The following is a 21320-nucleotide window of genomic DNA, read 5'->3' as shown; positions in this document are numbered from 1 at the left end:
ACTTGAGGTCAGGAGTTTGAGACCAGCCTGGCCAACATGACAAAACCCTGTCTCCACTAAACATACCAGAATTAGCTGGGCCTGGTGCACACGCTTGTAATCCCAGCTACATGGGAGGCTGAGGCAGGAGAATTCCTTGAATCTGGGAGGTGGAGGTTGTAGTGAGCCAAGATCATGCCACTGCACTCTAGCCTTGGTGACAGAGCAAGACTCTGTCACAAAAAAAAAAAAAAAAAAAGATGTGGACACTGAGGCTCTGAGATATGAAGTCACTTGCCCAGGTCACACAACCAGAAGCTGGGGAAGGCAGCGCTGGAGCTAGGTCTGTGTGATACCTTCTCCACCCATCCTGCCCCCTCTCCAGCATTTTAGGATCCGAAGGGAGCTGAGAGAGTGCTCAGACAGCTGGCTGCCTTAGGAGCTACCTGTGACTGCTGAAGAAGAGTTTGCCTCTATTTAAAGAAAGAGCCATTCAAGGAATGAGGACCATGACCTTGGCTGCACTGACCAGCTGGGCTCTGGGGACTCAGTGAGGCTGCCCAGACACCAACAGGCCCTGCACAATAGATCCACTGACCCAGCGGTCAGAGGTGACCCGAGGGGTCACTGACCCTTGACTAAGGAGGAGGAGCGCAGACCTGCAACCCCCTTTTCCCATGGACCACCCAGGGAGGCTGAGAGGGGACTCTGAGCTCAGATGGACAACCTCAGAGCCACTGGGAATTTGCCTGAGGCCGCTGGGGTCAGGGTTAAATCCATATGCAACCAGCGCGGGCTGCTGTGTATCTGCCATTTTCTAGGCTCTGTCGCATGCATCTTTCTGCCAAATCTCATGGTGATCCTTCAAGAATAGTACTATTAATATCCCCATTGACAGAGGGAGAAAGGGAGGCTCAGAGAGGTTAAGTGTCTCATCGAAGCTCACACAGCTTCTAAGCAATAGGACTTTACTCAGTACTCAGTACAGGTTAACATCCATCCATTCACTTATTCATTCACTTGATAACCATTTGCAGCACAGCTACCAAATGTCAGGCTGTGTTCTAGGCACTGAAAATACGCAGATGAGCAAAACAGGCAAAACCCTTCCCTCAGGGCATTACCATTTGAGTGTTACCATGCCAGGGTTGATACAGTTGCTATTGAAACAAACAAAATAAGACCCAGTTCTTGCCTTTGGGGAGTAGGTAGTCTAGTGGAGGAGGCACATATACAGAAAATTTCAAAGTACTGTGGATTTAGGGTACTTTGATAGGGGTTAGCAGAGAGGATGTGAGAAGAAAGGGTGGACATCAGGGAAGGCTTCCTGGAAGAGGTTTTGCCTGAAATGAGCCCGGAAGGATCACTTAGGGATGAAAAAGTCATTCCATGTAGAATTCATGGTGGGTGATAGAGCCTCAACCCAGTCTCTTTTACATGCTGAGCACTGAGACCCAGACACAGGTGCTCAGGCCTGACTTATTCTCCCAGGTATAGCTTGAGCAAAGACACCGAAGCAGAAAGCAGATTTTTGGTTCCATGAACTCTACATCTGGCTACATATAAGGGGTGAAGAGGAACAGGGAGAGACATGGTTGAAAAGAACAGGCTTGGACTTTAGGATGCAGGAAAATGAGCGAATGCCATTTATAGTTACAAAGATAACTCTGCCGGGGCACCAAACAGAGACTGAAATGGAGTGGGTGAGGATGGAGGCTGGGAGAAGATGGCTGCAGAGGTCCCAGCAATGACAGTGGTTGTGGGAAGGGGTAACCCCAAATCTTTTGCTCCCAACTGCAAATCCAGTGCTTTTTTAAAAAAATTTTTTTTTAAATAATTTATTTATTTTTGAGATGGAGTCTCGCTCTTTCACCCAGGCCGGAGTGCAGTGGCACAGTCTCGGCTCATGCCACCTCTGCCTCCCGGGTTCAAGTGATTCTCCTGCCTCAGCATCCCAAGTAGCTGGGATTATAGATGCATGCCACCATGCCTGGCTAATTTTTTATATTTTTGGTAGAGATGGGGTTTCACCATGTTGGCCAGGCTGGTCTCAAACTCCTGACCTCAAGTGATCCAGCCACCTCGGCCTCCCAAAGTGCAGGGATGACAGGTGTGAGCCACCGTGCCCAGCCTTATTTTTTTTTTTTCATTTATATTTGCAGAGGCAAAATGATGCTTGGTCATTAAAAAAAAGGAAATAGAAAGTCAAAACAAAAATGCCTGTATCTGATGGGAAAGATAAGCCCAATGTTCTTTTTTAAAAAACCTTTATTATGAAATATTTCAACTGAACATATGCAGTTTATATTGTTATAAAGCATAACAAGCAATCAAACATCTTTGAACCTACAACTCCATGTCAGAACTAGAACCTGCCAAAGCCGTCGGAGCTGAGGTGAGATGCACTCTGGTGCCCTTCCCCGACTCCACGCCACCCCCAAGCCCTGACCACCTGACTACCCTGGAATTTCATTTTTGTCTCGCTCCCTTGCTTTGCTTTATGTCTTTACCAAATGTGAATGTGTCCCTAAACAATACAATGCTTGATTTGCTTGTGTTTCAAAGCTTTATTAAAAATATAACTTTGATCCTTCTGCTACTTGCAATTCGAAATTTGATATTGTGAGTCTCAGCCTCATCAGTGTTGACGCATGTGCCTGACACTGATTCACTCTCACCAGTACTGTGCTCTGTGGCATGCATGTACCCCTGCTGGTGTATCCATTCTCCTGTTGGTGGGCCTTTGGGTGGTATTAGTTGCTGGTCGTCTCCATGGTGGTGTTCTCTTGCAGGCCTCCAGGACACATGTGCATGAGTTCCTCTAGGAAACCATGGTGTACAACTGCTGGATTGCAGGCCCAGGGTTCTTTCCACTTCTCTATCCTCCCAAGTAGGGTCCAGCTGGCCCCAAAACAGCCTTAGTGCTACCATGCTTGGAGCTCTGGGAGGGGCATCCCAGGACAGACAGACTCAGGCCAGCCACCCTGCCCCAGGCATTTCCCAGGACTCATCAGGCACCCAGCGGCTCCTCATCAGTGAGCAATACCAGAAATCTGCCAGCTGGCTACTAACTAGATCACAAGAGAGTATTGCTCTCTCCCTCGGTTCGTTCCATTTCCTCAGCGCTTGGGCCCAGTAAGGCTCTGTTCATAGGCCACAAGACCCAAGGGAGATGGAAATCAGCTCCAGATGCTGAGCTGACTGCACACCAGGCAGCGTGCAATGCACCTTACACATATAACTCACTTAATCCTCATCCCTGACTGCACGAGGTAGGCACTATTATTAACCGCACTTTACAGATAAGAAACAGAGGCGCAGGAAGCTGAGAATTTTGCCCAGAACAACATGCACAACTTCAAATCTGGACATCCTGGCTGCTCTGCTCCTACTACTCTGCTACCCCATCTCTCAAGAGGGGAAAAGCTCGTTGCCCAATCCTGAAGTTGTCAGCATTCTTTTACTTGCAAGGAAAACAAATGGAATTTGAATGAATATATGTAGAAAGACAGACTTATTAGCAGACAAAAATAAATAGAGAAAAGACAGGTTAGAAGCAGACCTCAGGGCCCACTGGGTCCAGGGAGGCGAAAGCACCTCTCCTTCGTCTTCCTCCTCCGTGTCTCTCTTGGTGCTATCTTCATTCTTTCCTATTGCAAAAGAGCCTCCTCCCCTGGGCAGGTAAGTAGTTGCCTGCAACTCTCACCTCACCTTCTCACAGATATGCCTATTTCTATTTTATAAAAACAAACAAACAAACCAAAAGCCAGAGAAGGATCCTGACAGGCCCAGGAAAGGGAGGTGATTAGCTTAGTCTGGGCCACCTGCGCATTTTTTATGGACTAAATGTTCGTGTGTCTCCAAATTGGTATGTGGAAGCCCTAACCCCCAATGTGACAGTATTAAGAAGTGGGGCCTCTGAAAGGTCATTAGGTTTCAGTGAGGTCATGAGGGTGGGGGCATCCATGATGGAATTAGTGCCCTTATGAGAAAAGGAAGAGACACCAGAGTTTTCTCTCCACCATGTGAGGTTACAGCAAGAAGGCAGCTGTCTGCAAGCCTGAAGAGAGCCCTCACCAGGAGCCAAACCGCCAGCACCCTGATCTTGGACTTCCAGAACTGTGAGAAATAAATTCCTGTTCCTGAAGCCACTCAGTCCGTGGGATTCTATTAGCAGTAGGGGCTGACTCGGACACTGTTCCTGGAGCAACACTAGTGGCCTGGGGAAACTGGGTCCTAGGACTGGTGCAAGGAGGCCCATGGTTCCCAGGCTATAGCAGCTGAAGCTGCATTTGTCCCCAGGAAGAGGACATCACAGACACAACACCAGAGGCAGTGGGAGGGGCATGAGAGATTGTGAGCAAGGCAACAGTCTAACAGGGTCCATCTGTGCCCAGGAGTGGAAGAAGCTAAAGGAGCCCTGGCCATGAAGAGAGCCCTTACCAGAAGCCAAACCTGCCAGGACCTTGATCTTGGACGTCCCAGCCTCCTCCCTGGAAACGCATGGCTCTCCCTTCTTGAGCAAGACCTGAGTCTTCACCCAGGATCCAACTAGACTGAAAGGAACTGTCTCTTTAATAGCACTCCTTCAGCATTCAGAGAAAAGAGATTTCTACCTGGTGTTTTTAACCAACACAGCCTCCTTCTACACCCTAACCCATAGAGGGCCCTGGGACCAGCATAAGGAGTGTGGGTGTTAAGCTGGGACTGCTAGAAGGAGCAGCAGCGCCATGGGAGCAGGGCGGGAGGGTTCCCTTTTGACCTGCTGATTGCAAACACTGCAACCAGGGAGACACTCACTCAGGCCATGCTGGGGAAGCCCAGGGAGGCGCATGTCCTCATTCTGCTAGGGTAATAGGGCTCAGGCACAGGACAGGCGATTTGACATCAGAAAATCCTGCAGGGGCTGGCCTGGCCCCTGGATGCACATCCTCCCCCTCAGACCCACCCCACACTCACCCAGCCCTGGGCTCTGGCCACCCCATGGACCCCGTGGCAAAGGCCTGATGTGTCCTCAGTGAATCCAGGTCAGAGAGTGGTCGAGCAGCAACCTGGGGAGCCAAGTGGATGAAAATCTGGACAAGAGAACAAAGCCAACCTGTTGGCCAAGGAAACTCAATCCGATTATGCCCCAGAGCCCCCCGTGGCTGGGAGCAGCCGTGTGACAGAGAAGAAAGGGCGCTTTCATGGACCCGGCCCTGCCTGCTGGCAAATGGGCCCCATGAGTGCCCTGCTTCCTCTCCAGCGGCCCCACGGGATTGTCTGGGTGTGGGGAAGGAACCCCTCCATTGAGTCTCAGAGGAGACAGGATGGGGGAGACAGGCGTCAGGATAAGCCTCGGCCAGTGACTACCTTCAAGGTTAAGGCTCTGGAGATTAAAAAAAAAAAATACGTGTGCGCATTTGTCCTGGAAATTGGCTCATGGACAGATTAAATTTAGGAGTAACTGGGGCAGATACGCAGGGAAGCATGTTTCCTTAATGAGCCTGTCTTTATTTAACTGCTTAATCATTTGCTGGGCCAAAAAATCTGGAGGTGACTCCGAAAGTCACGATGGTTAAGACAGTGATGGATTGAGCCCTTGTCAGGCCATTTCAGGGCCTAGCTCTGGTGACAGCATTCCCTGCTCCTGTCCTTGTCACCCCTGATGGGGCAAGGAGGGGCCACACCCACTGCTGGGATAACCCCAGCGTGAGTTATCAGCCACTTGGTTCCAGAACAGTTTGCCATTTCATTGTCCTCAAAGGGAGGCTCCTGGGACGGGCAATGTTGATTTGGAGACAGCTTCCTCTTCTTGCCCTGACATCTCCTTCCTCCAGCCTCCTTCATTCCCTCTACTTCACTTCTCATTCACTCTTTTACTCATTCATTTGTTCAACTAAGTGTTTACACTAACATCCCATGTACTGTGATAAAGCCCAGGAAACACAGTGTGGTGAAGCCCAATGTAGCAGTTGCCCTTGTGAAGCTGCTTACAGTCCCGTGGGGAAGGCCAATTTTAATCAAGTAATTCTGAATTCGATCTTTACAATTGCAGTAAATGCACTGAAGAAAAAGTGAAGAAAACTGGGCCCAGGGTAGAAGGAGGGGGGTGATGCATAGCCGGATCACGGGGCAATTTTAGGGCAGTAAAACTATTCTGCACGGTACCGTAATGATGGGTATGGAGACAACGCATTTGCCAAAACCCATAGAACTGTCTAACACAGAGAAGGAACCGTAAAGTAAGCTATGAACTGGAGCTAATAATAGTGTATCAATATGGGTTCACCCATTGTAACCAATGTGCCACACCAATGCGCCACACCAATGCAAGAGGTTAGCAATGGGGCAGACAACTGGGAGAGTGGGTGGAGGGGATATACTGAAAGTTTCTGTATTTTCTGCAAACCTAAAACTTCTCTAAAAAATAAAGTCTATTTTTTTTAAAACAGTGAAGAGAGCTATGAGACAATATTAAGAAACTTATCTACACTTGGGGGTCTGCAGAGGTGCTACTTGAAAGTGGACTCTGGTTGACCTTCATCTGGCCATGGCTGCAGGGTCTGCCTGCAGGTCTCCTTTCTTCTGCAGGGTGCGGGGACCCACTGTTTAGCGAGTGCCTGTCACCTGCAGCTCATCCCTGGGCACTGCCCACCTGTTCCATTTGTGATGGGGGGGTGATCTTCCGGGGGTGTACTAGAACTAAGATAAGGAAGGCGAGGGGAAGGAAAAGGGTATAGCTCGGAACAACAGAGCCAGCATCATAACATAATTTTACATTTTTGGAAGACAAAAAACCCTTTCATTTCATAATACAAATTGTGGGAAAGCTGGACGACGTGTTCTTGGCTGGTGGATATGCATGAAATACTTATCAGTGGGGCGGTATAGAGGTGGAGTCTTCCACAAGGAAGGCAGAGATTTTTGTGTTTAGCAAAAGGGACACAGGCTAGAAAAGTCTGGAAACATTGTACCATCTCATGTGAACTCACTGCCACACGGTGAGCAAGATAATAGAGTCCTTGCTTTCCGGAAGGGTCAACCCAGACTCAAAAAGTTTATGTCACATGCTCATGTCACACAGCTAATAAATTGCAGGGGCAGAATTGGAACTCCAGTTAGACACACAAATGCAATAGCCATCACTGCTAACAGGGTCGTGCAGAGGGCTCTAGTGGACATTAGGGGCATTCTTTGGGGGACTTAAATTCATGGACAGAATGTCAACTGGGGATTGGGCTCTGGGCTCGTCACCCTCTGCCTTGATAGCATGTGTGGGACAATGGCAGGGAGTCTCCGTGGCAGATAGTCCTTCAGGAGAGAGAGGAACCTGTGATCTTGATGCGGTTTAGAAGCTAGCGGCACCAGCCTAGGAAGTAGAGTAAAAGCCTCATTCGTCTGGACATCACTAATGCTGTGGGACACTGTTACCCTGATCTGGCCTGAGCTGAGGTCCAGGCTGCTCCTAGGTGCTAAGAAAGGGTTATAGAGCAAGTAATAGAATAAAATGGGTGAGAGAACACCTAACCAATTTCAGCTGACTCTGCAAGTGTTTTGGATATTTGTTTCTAAAAGAAAACTAGGTGTGATCAGACATAGTGGCTCATGCCTGTAATCCTAGCACTTTGGGAGGCTGAGGTTGGAGGATGGCTTGAGGCCAGGATTTCAGTGAGCATGATCACACCACTGCACTCTAGCCTTAGTGACAGAGCAAGCCCCTGTCTCAACAGTCAATCAATCCATCAGTGTAGGAGCTAATAAAATCATGTAGTGGATGATTTCAAATGCATGTTCCCCTCCTTCTCTAAAAAGCAGATCCAAGAGGACTTCCAATACACTATGTGTCATTAGCAGTGTTAGGACATGAAAACAATAAGCATGGCAAAACCTACTTGGTGCAGTCCCATTGGGCTCTTTGCCATGGTGGACATGTCCCCATCTGCACTGTCCAACACAGTAGCCACTCTCCACATGTGGCTATCGAACACCTGTGAAGTGGCTACTATGCAAAAGGAACTGTGCTTAATCTAACTTAATTATCTGTTGAAAGTAAATAGTCACATGTCTCAACTGGCTACTGCTTCAGACAACACAGACTTAGATGGTTCCCGGAAGTGGTGCGACTTCTCTCCCTATTTAGTTCAAGTTCTTACACTGAAGGCTGCAGTCTAGCAGCAGCTGGCCTTCATGGGATAGCCCACCGTCCCAGAGGCTTGCATGCCTCCTGAATTGGCACAAAAGCCTGGGAGGGAGGCCCATGAGAATTCTGTGGCCCAGAAAGGAAAGGGACTCACTCAAGGTCTCGCAGCTCTGAGGGGACAGAATGGGACTCAGATCTGAGGACCCTGAGGCCCGTGTTTTCACCTATGTCCTTGTGCTCCAAGCTATGTGGCAGAAGAGGCGTTTATTTCTCCAGGTCAGCAGGCAAGACTGGCTGGCTAAGGATGGCCCTTCTGGCTACTGTGAGCTATAAGAAATAAACATTTGCTACCAACAAACAAATATAAATACATACATATGTACCTGCACACACGTGTGTGTGCGCGTGTGTGTGTATCAAGCACCAGGCCCTGGGGCCACCACACTGCAGAGAATAGTCAGGCTCCCTCCTGCCCCCTCTGGAGCTTCCAGCCCAGTGAGAACATCACAGACACCCAGCTGCCTCAGCTGTGAGGATGGGGCTTTGGAGACAAGGGGACAAGCCAGGAGTCCTTGAGCTCCTAGTATCTGATTCTCAAAAGACACTCTGCACTTAAAAAAAAAAAGAAAAACAAAAGAAAAGAAAAGAGTTTCAACTGACAAATAGGCTTGGGATCACTGAAAACAATATTTCTCCTCCAGGAGTCTGACAAATGCTCCTTAGCATCTTAAAGAAAGGGACAGGGAGGAGAGAGGCAGTCAGAGGAGTGAACAGAGGCCTGGATTTAGCCTGTGTCACTCCAAGTCCTTGCTCTGTCCCACTTACCAGTTGGGTGACTTTTGGCAGGAGCCTCTCCAAGATTAAGTCTGTGGATCTGTGAAACAGGAATGAAGGGAGTACTACGTCTTTTATACGCCAGGGCATGGGTCTGCACCCCGTCTTGAGTGATGTTCAGTGAATTACCGAGTTTCTTTTCTTTCACCTGGTTGGGAAGTGAAGGGCAAGGAGGGGAGGGGAATAAAGGGAAGTTGAACAATGGTTATCTGTCTGGCCAGCTGGGGCAGGCCTTGACCATTAGGCAATGGTCTACTCTAATTAGCAGTCACCTGCCTCCCTGCAGAGCATGCAGCATCCTGGACAGTGGAACTAAGCAAAGCCCGTGCACTCGGCCCCGAGCCTCCCAGTTCTTCACTTGCCCAGGGTTCTATCCCAGCCTGGTTTCCTTGCCTGCAAGCACAGGAAGACCTGGCCTGCTGGCTTCACAGCAAGACCTGGGCTGCCCTGCACGTCCACACAACAGGAGCCCACCATGACCAAAGCCATGCAGGCCACACCAAGTCCTGCAGGAGAATGTGAGCCACCTCCCGGGGCCATGAGGCAACCCGTTAGGAACGAGTGTTGACACACCCTCCAATTTTTAGGAGCAAGTGTTGACACACCCTCCAATTTTCTGGCGGAGGCAAAACTAAAATGTAACACCACCTCCCTGAGGCCACATCTTTGGATGGTAAATCAGGAAACCTGGGCTGAATTCTGGTTTTGTGAACTTTCTGCTGTGGACACAGTCACCTTCTTTCACATCCTATATCCTAGCTAAAAGACACTAGGAAAGCGAATTCACCTCTCCAAGCTTCCTTTTCCTCATTAGAAAACTGAAAGTGAAAATACCTACCTCTCCTATTTGGGCAGTATTGGGTTTACAGTAAGGATCGGCTAGGCTGGTGGTCTTCGAAGCAGCACCAGCATCACTTGGGAACTTGTTAGAAATGCAAATTCCTGGGTCCCACCTCAGACCTGCTGAATCAGTAACTCTGGGGGTGGGACCCAGCAATTTATGCTTTAATGAGACCACCAGGGATTTCTGACACTTGCTCAAGCTTGCCAAGCACTGCATTAAGTGGCAGCTATCTGGGGGTTGTTGATACTCTCAAAAAACCCTGCAAGCTGAGTCTGACTATAGCAAGGCTTGTGGTCAGACAAGGGAGAAGTGCTGTTATTTCCACTTTTCACCAGTGGCCTCAGGCAAGCTGGTTGGTCTCTCTGAGTCTCAGCTCTCTCATCTTTCAAATGGGAATAATACTTGACTGGCAGATTGCCCTAAAGCACCTCAGCTTACGTAAAGCCCTGATCTGGGGCTGGAACATTTGAATTGCTTGCTAAGTAGAAGTTACTATTATTGCTGTTGTGGTTATTGTTTTCTTCTTAAACCATCAGATGCCAGAGATTTTTGTTTCTAAAAATGGTCAAGTTTCTCTGGCATAAATCTCTGCTCATACTGCCATTGTACCCCAAAGAAAGTCCCTAAAAGGACTGGTAAGTCAATGGCCAAAAGGCCTTCTGCTGCCCATCAGATGGAAGGCTTTCCAAGTTTGAATAAGGCAGAGGATTTCAATTACCCAGGATTACAAAGGAGGGCCTCGGATGCACCATATGGTCCGGGCCTGGCTGCCCATCGTCCTGCATGATCGGAGACTCTCGTGTGAGATATTAACATAATATCCCTTCCAAACGCGATTACAGAGTCGCAGGCAGCAGAACGTCATTTGGTGGCCGTGGCCCGCTCTCATCAGCAGCGATGACTAAACAAGCTAATCAAATCAGCACAAATTTGCACACGAGCCCAGCAGCTGGTCCTGGATATCGTTTTGGTGAAGGTATAATCCTGCCTAGGATGACTTGACTAATGGGCTCCCGGTGGGCAGCCAGGCCAGCCTGCAGGGTGAGGGCGGCAGCGCCCACAGGCAGCCACAGCCAGGGGCCCAGAAGGTATGGAGGCTGTGGGAGCAAACAGCAAACAGGGAGAGGAGAGGCAGGGAAGACACCTGTCCATTCGTCACTCCAGTCTCAGTATGTGTATATGTGTGCGCATGTGTGTGTGTGCGTGTGTGTGCGTGCGTGTGTGTGTGTGCGTGCGTGTGTGTGTGTGTGAGGCCGCCCCATGCACCTTCCATAACTTCCTGAGAACGCTGGCTCCAGAGCTGCTTTGGTTCAAGCCTCAGTTCTGTATTTTACTGTGTGTCCTTGAGTAAGATACTGAACATCTCTGAGCTCAGTGTCCTCATTCATAAAAATGGGGATCGTGTTTGATCTTAATTATTGAGGCTGCTCTGAGGATTCAATAAAATAATATAAATAAAGTCCATCGCACAGTGTCTGATACAAGGAGTATTCAGTGAATGGCAATTGTTACAACTATTATTATTATTCAACAGTCTTCACCATGGACCTTCCATGGGCCAGGCCCCAGGTCCTGGGAATGTCAAATAAGCAAGGCCCTGTATTTGCCTCAAGGAGTGCATAATAAAATGGAGCAATGGACCCGTAACCAGATAGTCACGCCATCCTGTGGGAAGTGCTGTGGGAGCCTCAGGGGGCTGAGAGCAAAGTGGGGGTGCCTCCACCCTGGGGCCCCAGGAAATGGTGCTAGAGGAAGTGAGGCTACAGGTGAGTTCTGGACACTGAGTTAACTTTCCATAGCAGCCTGGCCAGGAAGTGGGAGTCCCCTGAGAGGGCAGACAGGTGCCTGCTGTGAGGGATGGAAACTGGGGGCGTTTACCTTCCTGCTCACACGCCAGCAGCCATCTGCCCAAAGACTGAGGGCTTCTCAAGTTTGAGGCAAGATCAGAACTTCCAGCAATGTCAGAGGAGGCTAGGATAAAGAGGACACATTTCCAGGTGTGTAAATGACAGAGGGTGCAGAGGGAGGCATTGCAGGTCCTCAGGAACAAAAAGGTAGTAGGCAAGGTGCCCACTGGCAGACTGGAGGACTGGCTTCCTGCACGTTTCTGGACAACCCCGCCCTGTCTCTACACTCCATTTGCAGAGTGGCGGGCTGGCAGGCTCAACGCCTCCCACCTGCACTGACTGTCCTATTCCACAGCACTGCCACAGCCTAGGAAGCCTGCAGCATTCATGACTTAATACTTGTCTCCCAAACAGCAACCTCTTAAAACTTAGATCACTAACCTAAAGGAGGTCTTTATAATGTTACTGTCATTAACGAGCAGGGACCATTTGCCACTAATAGAAGGTAACAGTAGAAATAAAATGAAAACTGAATGAGCAAGGCTGCATCCTTTAGTTATATGCTGTTCCTGCCTGAACACTTGGAGGGGCAGGTGGGAGGAGACCGGTGAGTGTTAGGGGAAGTGTTAAAGAAACTCCAGCACCCAGGTGAGACCCTTCTCCCTGTGTGATCACAGGCTTGAAGGAGAACTGAAGAGAGACTGCAATCCTCACTGGTCAACATGTTATTTAGAACCAGGCTTGTGCACCACCTCCCTGTCCTTGCAGACCCCAAGTAATCACCCCCATCTACTGCCCCCTACACGCACACTTTGGGAAATGCTGGCCCCAATAATCTGGATAAGCTATACGCCCTTCAATGCTATGCATTCATCAACTCTTTGGAATAGGTACGAGTGATTGGATGTGAACCACCAGGTCACTGCACCTGTCCTCCTCTCTGAGCCCCTCCCTAGTCCCACCCAATGAATGCAGACCTGGTGTCACTCCTGGGAGGTGCTGAGCCCAGCCATGGGACCCTGGTATGGTTCCATAGATGGCAGTGCTCAATGAGGTCTCCTCAGATTCTTGGCTGAAGGCATCTCAGGAAGGCCATCCCATGACCCTCTCATGGTCCCACATCAGGGATACCTGTTTTCATGGCCTCCCTTCACCCACCAGCCCAGCTCCACCCCTACCTGCATCTCCAGCCCTGTGACTTTACCCCTCACCCCCAGAATGGAGGCAAAACTCACAGAAGGCCAAGGCTGCCGTGACCACCCAGCTCCACCTGGGTGTCTCCTCCAACTCCCCAGCTGCTTCCCTTTTCTCCAAAGACCTGGCTTCAAACTCTGCCTCTGCCACTTGCCTGCTGGGATCTTGGACCACTCACTTTACCTCTCTGAAGCTCAGTCTCCTCATCTGCATCCTCGTCTCATCAGCTACAATGTAACTGATCTCAGGAGTTTTTATTTTTTGAGAATCAAGTGAAATGATGTAGGCAAACTCACTGAAATGCTGTTCAAGGGACTGAACAAATGAATGAGTGAATAATTGAATGAATGAATGAATGAACTTAGGAGGCTTCTAGTAGATGAAGAACTGGATGCAAAGTCTAGAGACCAGGGTTCAAGTCCCCGTCCAGAACTTTTCCTCCCTGAGTTTTAGTTTCCCTAACTGCCAGCAAAAAGATTAAATTTATATGACCACAGAGATGGTTTCCAACTTTAAATGCTAAACTATGATTCAGGGTATGAGACCAGCAAGCGTACTTCTGCAAGCCCTTGCACAAAACCCAAAGTACAGGCTATACCTATAATTTCTCCAAAGCTGGGAGGCATAGGCAGGAAGGAGGTCGGCTGAAGAGGCAAGGCCAGATGAAAAAGCAGTCTCTTTTGCAGCAGAGTTGGCAAATGTTTAACAGCACAGGTAAAAATCACAGCCCTGCCATTTCCTAGCTGTGCAATTATCTTAAGAAAGTGATAGGAATTGTGGGCCTCAGTTTTCCTCATCAGGATAATGGGCATAATTTTACCATCCTCTCTGGCACGTTATGAGGATGGAAAGAGTGTTGACTCTTACTACTTGCTCATCCTTGCTACATACATATAGCAAACTCTCAACAAATGGTAATATGCTTACTTTTTACATTTTAAATGACTATTATCCTGTTATAAGCAACAACCTTCACATTGAACACAAGGGTCTAAAACTAAAGGCAGGAAGGGCCCTTTGGTGATAACAAAGGAGTTTTGAGGTGCTCTGTTCTTCCACATCCTCCCCCCACACACACTTGGCTACCTGACTCAGCCAAACCTGCATGGGCCCAGAGGGATGGCAGAGGCGACCCTGCTGAGAGAGGAGCCCGGTCTTAGAGATGGACGGTGGCTCTGTCCGGCTCCTGCCTCTTCTCAGTCTAGCTGAGCACACTCTGCCCTGGGCCCCTGGAGGCTGGTGTGGAGACCCCCAGCCCTCACCCTTCACACACTCACATCCCTGACTCCTCTCAGGCCCATGTCACAATCTCAATAAACAGAAATGAAACACACGCAGGCAGATGTGTGTGTTGGTGAGCGCACAGCGGGCTGAGAGGTTACCAAAGCCGGAGGGAAGATGAGACCCCAAGTCTGAATCCTGCTGCCACCAACTCTGCAGCCTGTACAAATGACTCCACCCCTCCGGGCCTCAGTTTCCTCCTCTGTAAGTGAGGAAATGTTGTGAGGATGAAGTTAAAAACCATGCAGGGAGCCCAATTAGCGCAGAGTCCAGGTCACAGTTCACACTCCATCAATCCCGTCTTTTTAAAAACATTTTTAGGCCGGGCGCGGTGGCTCATGCCTGTAATCCCAGCACTTTGGGAGGCCGAGGCAGGCAGATCACGAGGTCAGGAGATCAATACCATCCTAGCTAAAACGGTGAAACCCTGTCTCTACTAAAAATAATTTAAAAAAAAAGTTAGCCAAGCGTGGTGGCAGGCGCCTATAGTCCCAGCTACTCGGGAGGCTGAGGCAGGAGAATGGCATGAACCTGGGAGGCGGAGCTTGCAGTGAGCCAAGATCGCACCACTGCACTCCAGCCTGGGCGACAGAGCGAGACTCCGTCTCAAAAAAAAAAAACCTTTCTAAGGGATCACAGGTATATTTCCCTTCCCTACTTCACAGGTGGAAACCTGGGGTTAGTAAAGGTGAAATCAGGAAGGAAACATCGGCTCTTAGCAACAGCTCCCTTGCTTTTTGAGTGAGGAAGCAGTACAACAACGTCTGAAATGGGCTTAACGCAGGACCTCTTCACCCTGGCTGCACATTCGAGTCACCTGGGAAGGTTTGGAAAACCCAGTGTGGGGGCCACACCCCTGGCCAGCTATTTCAGACCCCCTGGGGTGGCAGGGGTGGAGGAGTATGTCCGGCTCCCCAGGGACTTTCAGTGTGGAACCAGGCTTGAGAACCGAAGGCTTAGATCCAAAGGACGAATCTGGGTTCAGACCAGACCAGCCCAGGTTGAATCCTGACTCTATTCCTTATCAGTGTGGCCCTGTACAAGTCACTGAATGCACTCGAGTCTTGGTGGTTTAATTTGTGCAAAAAAATGGGAATGATAGAGAGATTCAGTGAGACAGCCAGTGAAAGCATGAGGCCAGGCATATATTAAGCACTCAATAAATCAGAGCCTGCTACCATATGGGGCCTTCCAACCAATTTATACGTACAACAAATAGGACATTTAGTGAAGGCAAATTCAGCCACAAACCATTACAAGACCATTACATTTACCTATGTATTTATTTATATTTGTTTGTTGATGTTTGTTAAGCCCTACTTTGTTGTATTAATAGAAAAAAATGTAAGACTGCCAGGTATATCTGCATTACAAATATCTATCCTGAAGTTATTCAAAATAGCACCTTTTGCTAGTAGACATGACTGCCTCTGGCTTGGTTCCCCATTATCGAAAGGGACATCTAGCCGGGCATGGTGGCTCACACTTGTAATACCAGCACTTTGGGAGTCCAAGGCAGACAGATCACCAGAGGTTGGGAGTTTGAGACCAGCCTGACCAACATGGAGAAACCCTGTCTCTACTAAGTATACAAAATTAGCGGGATGTGGTGGTGTACGCCTGTAATCCCCGCTACTTGGGAGGCTGGGGCAAGAGAATTGCTTGAACCAAGGAGGCAGAAGTTGTGGTGAGCCGAGATTGTGCCATTCCACCCCAGACTGATCAACAAGAGTGAAACTCCGTCTCGAAAGAAAGAAAGAAAGAAGAAAGAAAGAAAGAAAGAAAGAAAGAAAGAAAGAAGGGAGGGAGGGAGGGAGGGAGGGAGGGAGGGAGGGAGGGGGAGGGAGGGAAGGAAGGAAGGAAGGAAGGAAGGAAGGAAGGAAGGAGGAAGGGACATCTCTTTGAGCTATGTAGTGGGGCTAGGTGCTAATGAAGTCAGGCGGGCCTGATCCCCTGTGACAGCTGCTCCTTCCCATGTTCTCAGATGGGCCTTCACACCCACCAGCCATTTGCCTGGTATTGGGAGAAGCTGCTTTGGGACCCTGCAAACCTGTCCTGGTTACAGAGACAATCACAGCTCACTGGCCACCAGTGTCTGGTGCAGGGAGGCTGGCAGAATGTTCCAGAAAGGACAGTGCATGGAGGCGGACTCAGGAGAGCCAGATTCCAGGCTTGCCACTGGCAAAGCTCACTGGCTATGTGGCTCAAGCAGCTCCTTCTGCCTCTCTGAGCCTCAGTGTCCTCTCTCTGTAAAATGGGGATAGCCAAGGCTGCCTGCCTACTCCACTCAGTCCTCATGTGGTTTCAGGGTGAAAAGGGTGGAGGGCACTGGATTTGTTTGCTGTGTCTACTGTGACAAACTACCACAAACTGGGTAGCTTCAAACAACCATTTATTATCAAAGCATTCCAGAGACCAGAAGTCCAAAGTCAAAGTGTGGGTGGGGCTGCACTCCCTTTGCAGACTCCAGGGGAAAATCCTTCCTTCCTCCTCCAGCTTCTGGTGCTTGTTGGCATCCCTTGGCTTGTGGCTGCATCTCTCCAATCCCTGTCTCCAGTCATTATCTCTGCTTCTCCTGTCAGGCTTCTCCTCTCTGTGTCTATTATAAGGACACTTGTCATTGGATTTAGGGACCACACGGATAATCCAGGATGATTGTATCTCAAGATCCTTAACTTAATTACATCTGCAAAGACCCCCTTTCCAAATAAGGTCACATCCACGCGTTGCTGAGATCTGGATGTGGGCATATCTTTTTTTCCAGTGGTGGGGAGCAGTGTCAACACTCAGCCCACTGCAAGCAGCTCGTAAATCACTTTAGTGAACTTGAGCTGCATCCTATTGCTAGGGGCAGTAGATTTGAGAGTGCATGCCAGCCCAGTGGGTTGGTGACGGTGTCCTGGAGAATAAGAGCACATGATAAAGGAACACCTACGACCTGCCAGGCAGTGCACTGAGTACTTTGACAATTTATCTCATTTTATCTTCACAGCAAGATACATTTATCTTCCCCTTCCTCAGATGGGGAACCTACCTGAGGCTCAGAAGCATGAAGTGACTTGGCCGAGGTCACTCTCATAGTAAGAAGTGGAGCTGGCATTTGAACCCAGGCAGGCTGTGATTTCACAGGCCATGCTCATAACCATTGCTAGCCACTGGCTCCCACAGATACGAGCAGGCCTGAGGTTGGCAGGGAAAGAGGCCACAACAAAGGGCCACATGTGGCAGGAGGCCTCGTAGGTCACATTCGTGCATAGTTATAATAATAATGATAACTAATGTTAATAATCACAATAATAATCACAGCTAATGATGATGACATTAACATTACATGTGGTGGTGTGATCATGGGAGCTTCCTACAGCCAGACACCGTGCTGCGTACTTTTAATGTATTATCTCACTTACTCTCACTAGCATTCTGTGAAGAGGAAACTACTATTATCCCCATATACAGGCTGGCCCAAAAATCCATGGTTTGTAATATGACAACCCACAAAAACAAAGAACTCACAGGGAGAAGAGAACAGGGTGGAGAAACCACAAAGCTGGGGCAAATTACTAACAAGAACTGTGTCTCAGAAGGTCCTGATTTTCAGCTTGGCCCTTGCCCCCTCACTGAGTAGGACTCCAGTACCCTGCTGTCTGCATCTCACTTCCAAAGAGGGCTCAAGGAAGCCCCAAGTCCAATCTTCCCAGAATCGAGCATGTCATCTCCCTCCCCAAGACACCCCAACTGCAGCAATCCTTGTCCATCAGGCACCCAGGCCAGAAGCTCTGGCTCCCCCTCCCTCCCCAATGGTCCCCATCAAATAGGCAACATCCTGCTGATTTTAACACCTGCGTAGCCCTCAAATACACACCCGCCTCCCATTCCTGCACAATGCCCCAGTGCAGGCCTTCACCACCTTGTTCCTGGGCCACTGCCCAAGTCTGCCCTGACTGCTCTCTGGACTTCTGATACTTTTCCAACTCCCCACTCAATAAATCCATTCCCCTCTCAATAGCTGGTGCGAATTCAGGAAAACTGAGTTCCAGCCATGTCATCCTCATACTGATGACCCTTCCAGGCCTGCAGGACCTAGTTCAAACTCTTTAATTGCATGTGCAGTACATGCCATTATCACCTGCCACTTCCTCCCTTTTCAGCCTTATCTTCCACCCCTCCTTCAATCATGACTCAACTCCCCAGCACTGACCTGGTTGTAGCTCCCCATCTACAATGTGCTGTTTGCACCTCAGGGCCTTTGCACAGGCAGGTCTCCCTGAAGAAATGCCATTCCCACCTTCCTGGTCTCTCTGTCCCATTTTCCAGCTTGCATACTCTGAGGGTAGGGACTGTGTCTGTCTTGTTCACGGTTTTATCCATAGTCTCAGCATAAAGCCTGGGTCATAGGAGGGGATTTTCTTTTTTTCTTTCTTTTCTTTCTTTTTTCTTTTTTCTGTTGTTGTTGTTTTGAGACAGAGGCTTAGGCTGTCACCCAGGCTGGAGTAAAGTGGGGTGATGTTGGCTCACTGCAACCTCCACCTCCTGGGTTCAGGCAATTCTTCTGCCTCAGCTTCCCGAGTAGCTGGGACTACAGGCGTGCGCCACCATGCCCAGCTAATTTTTGTATTTTTAGTAGAGACAAGGTTTCACCATGTTTGGCCAGGCTGGTCTTGAACTCCTGACCTCAAGTGATCCACCTGCCTTGGCCTCCCAAAGTGCTGGGATTACAGGTGGGAGCCACAGTGCCTGGCCTTGTGGGTTTTTTTTTTTTTTAATGTTTTCATTAATTGCCAATATTTCAATGTTGGGTGATTTCATAAAAATTCAACTTCAGGCTTCCCTTGAAGATATTGGGATCTGGCAACCCTGAGCCTGGTCCCTGAATGACAAGAATGGGCTGGGGTGGAGTAGCTGCTGCCCCTTCCACCAGGTCACTGGCTGTCCAGTCCTCACTGGCCCACCCAGCCCACTTCATTCATCTTTGTCAGCTGCCTGGCCCCTGCGGGGTTGGAATTTTCAGGTGTCAGACACATCGAATTGAGCTATGAAATCCTTCACTTAGGCACGTGCTTATTCGGTCTCGGATATGTGGCATGCCAAATAAGCCGACACTTACGTCAAATTAAACCTGCTTTTCTTAGCAAAGAAAGAAACAAGATCGGTCACAAAGAGTCATTTATGCCCATGAGATTTTAAAAAGCACAAGCTGTCCAAAGTCAGCACAGTCATCCTCATAATGAGGACAGAGGGACGGGCTCTCCAAAGCAGCACTTCTCCAACTTGAATGTGCGCAGGAGTCACCTGGGGCGTCTGCTAAACTGCAGGTTCTCATGCAGTGGCTCTGGGACAGGGTGTGAGACCACGTTTCTTACCAGCTCCCAGGGGAGGACAATACTGCTGGTCCCTAGACACACCTTCAGTAGCAAGGCTCTGTGACACCCCTGCAACAAGCTAGAGAGTCCTAACCCCCAGATAGCTCAGCCATCTCCCGGAGGCAGTGCCACCACCCCTCCTGCCGGGACAGAATGTGTTCCAGGTCATTCAGGTATTCCTGGAATCCACCTCTGGTGTCACCACTGGTGCTGAAGGTAGGGAGCCCTTTGCTTGGAATACCCAGTTGCTTCACTTTGGTCCGGGACAGGGAAACATGGGAAGCAAGGGACACACAGCAAGAGGAGTGGGGTGATGGCGGGGGTGAGGGTAGGGTGGGATGGGGTGGGATGGGGCGAGAGGTGTGTGAGGATGGGTGGGGTGGCAGGACCCAGCTATTTATGCCTTTACAGGTGCCTTTCCCATTCCCCACTTCCTACCACCCTCGAGTCCCAAAGTGGTTTGTCTCACGGGGTCTAACATGCTCCCAGAGGGACCAGAAGACCCAGGTTCGAATCAACCTTAGTCACAAACCCCAAATTGCAAGTGTGTTGTTTTGAGCAGCCTTCACAGGCAAGCTCATGTTCCCGGCCTGCATATTATTTTTCCAGGCGGCAGGAGGGAAACCCTTTGCCCTCCCACGTCGGGGATCTCAGAGGAAGCAGAAAGAAACTGACACAGGCAGAATGGGTCCCAGGGGCTTCTCACCCTGAGCCTGTAAACAGGAAGTGCAGCTATACTCTCAGGAACACCCTGGTGTTTGCCGGTTTGTTTTGCAGCCCTTGGGCCCATTCAGATAAACAGGGGAGAGGATTGTCAGAAACTCACCGAGCCCTTCACGGCACTCCCTATCTCCGCAAGGTTTGGTGATACCAAGGCTGCTGGCCAAAGATTTGCATGGGGAGAGGGATGGGGCCTGTGCTATCGGCTGCAGGGAGGGTCCCGCCTTCCCCAAATTCACCTTCTGTCATGCCCTAAAAGAAATATTTCTCGGGGCCATCAAGGGTGGAGAAGCCAACCTGTCCCTGGTGGTTGCAGCTGGCGTAAAGCTGGCTGCAGCAGCGGGCAGGAGGAAACAGGAGACGAGGTGCCAGGCCCGTATCAGGCTGCCTGCTTTCATTATTGTCCTATGTTTTCAAAGTACCAGCTCTGGAGGGGGCAAGGGAGGGTAGAGTTTTGGGACTTGTTCGGCCTAGGTATACATAAACAGCAGCAGACAAAATGTCCTTTATCAGCTATTTCCCAGGAAACAGGGAGAAAATTCTTCTCAGCACCAGATGATTAAAGAAGAGGCTCACCCTTCTGGGAGACAGCCCTCTCTTTTTCCCTCTCCCCTTTGCGGAACACTAAGTCACTGTTCCAGATACCCACCAGGAAGGTCCCTGTTGGAGAGGAGGCAGCCACAGGGCTGGAGGAGGAGGTCAGCTGCTAAGGGGACCAGCTCACTGCCAGCCAGGGCACAGAAATTCTTTCCCAGGAAAGGGGATGTTATGTAGCCTGCTGGGTAAACTGGAAATTATTAACCACGGGATGAGTAGAATCAAAAGGTTTTGAAAACTGGTGGTTGGCTTTACTGGGAGTTGCAAGCACGCTAGGGAAAAAAATATTACAAACCTATTTGGAATTTTTTTCCCCCTGAACCAGGAAGAAGCGTTTCTAATAATTTTGTCAAGTAAAGCTCTCCAGTGTTCTTTCCTGCTGGTATGTCAAGGGTGGTTTTGTTATTTCTTCACACAGATGGCCAAGGAAACAAGGTATTTTTCTTTTCTTTCTTCCTGGTATTTTTCCCCCCAAAAGAATTTGAGTCTTTCTAAGCTGGCCATTTCTTATTTTTTTCCTCTCTATTTCTGATTTAGATAAA

The 21320-nt window shown here is 49.4% G+C and overlaps 1 long non-coding RNA gene across 1 annotated transcript; it reads right to left on the bottom strand.

Annotated features, from left to right (window-relative positions):
- Nucleotides 1-4631: 4631 nt before the first annotated feature.
- LOC117065473 lies at nt 4632-20925 on the bottom strand. Its single transcript, XR_004429935.1, has 3 exons — nt 20831-20925; nt 8927-9083; nt 4632-5054 (listed from the first exon to the last, which is right to left on the bottom strand). It is a non-coding gene; the product is annotated as an uncharacterized LOC117065473 (long non-coding RNA).
- Nucleotides 20926-21320: the final 395 nt, after the last annotated feature.

This window comes from Trachypithecus francoisi, unplaced genomic scaffold (assembly GCF_009764315.1).
Source record: "Trachypithecus francoisi isolate TF-2019V2 unplaced genomic scaffold, Tfra_2.0 Lachesis_group2, whole genome shotgun sequence".
Classification (NCBI taxonomy): domain Eukaryota; kingdom Metazoa; phylum Chordata; class Mammalia; order Primates; family Cercopithecidae; genus Trachypithecus; species Trachypithecus francoisi.
Note: the sequence above shows the minus strand (reverse complement) of the source record. Positions and strands in the feature narration are given on the sequence as shown.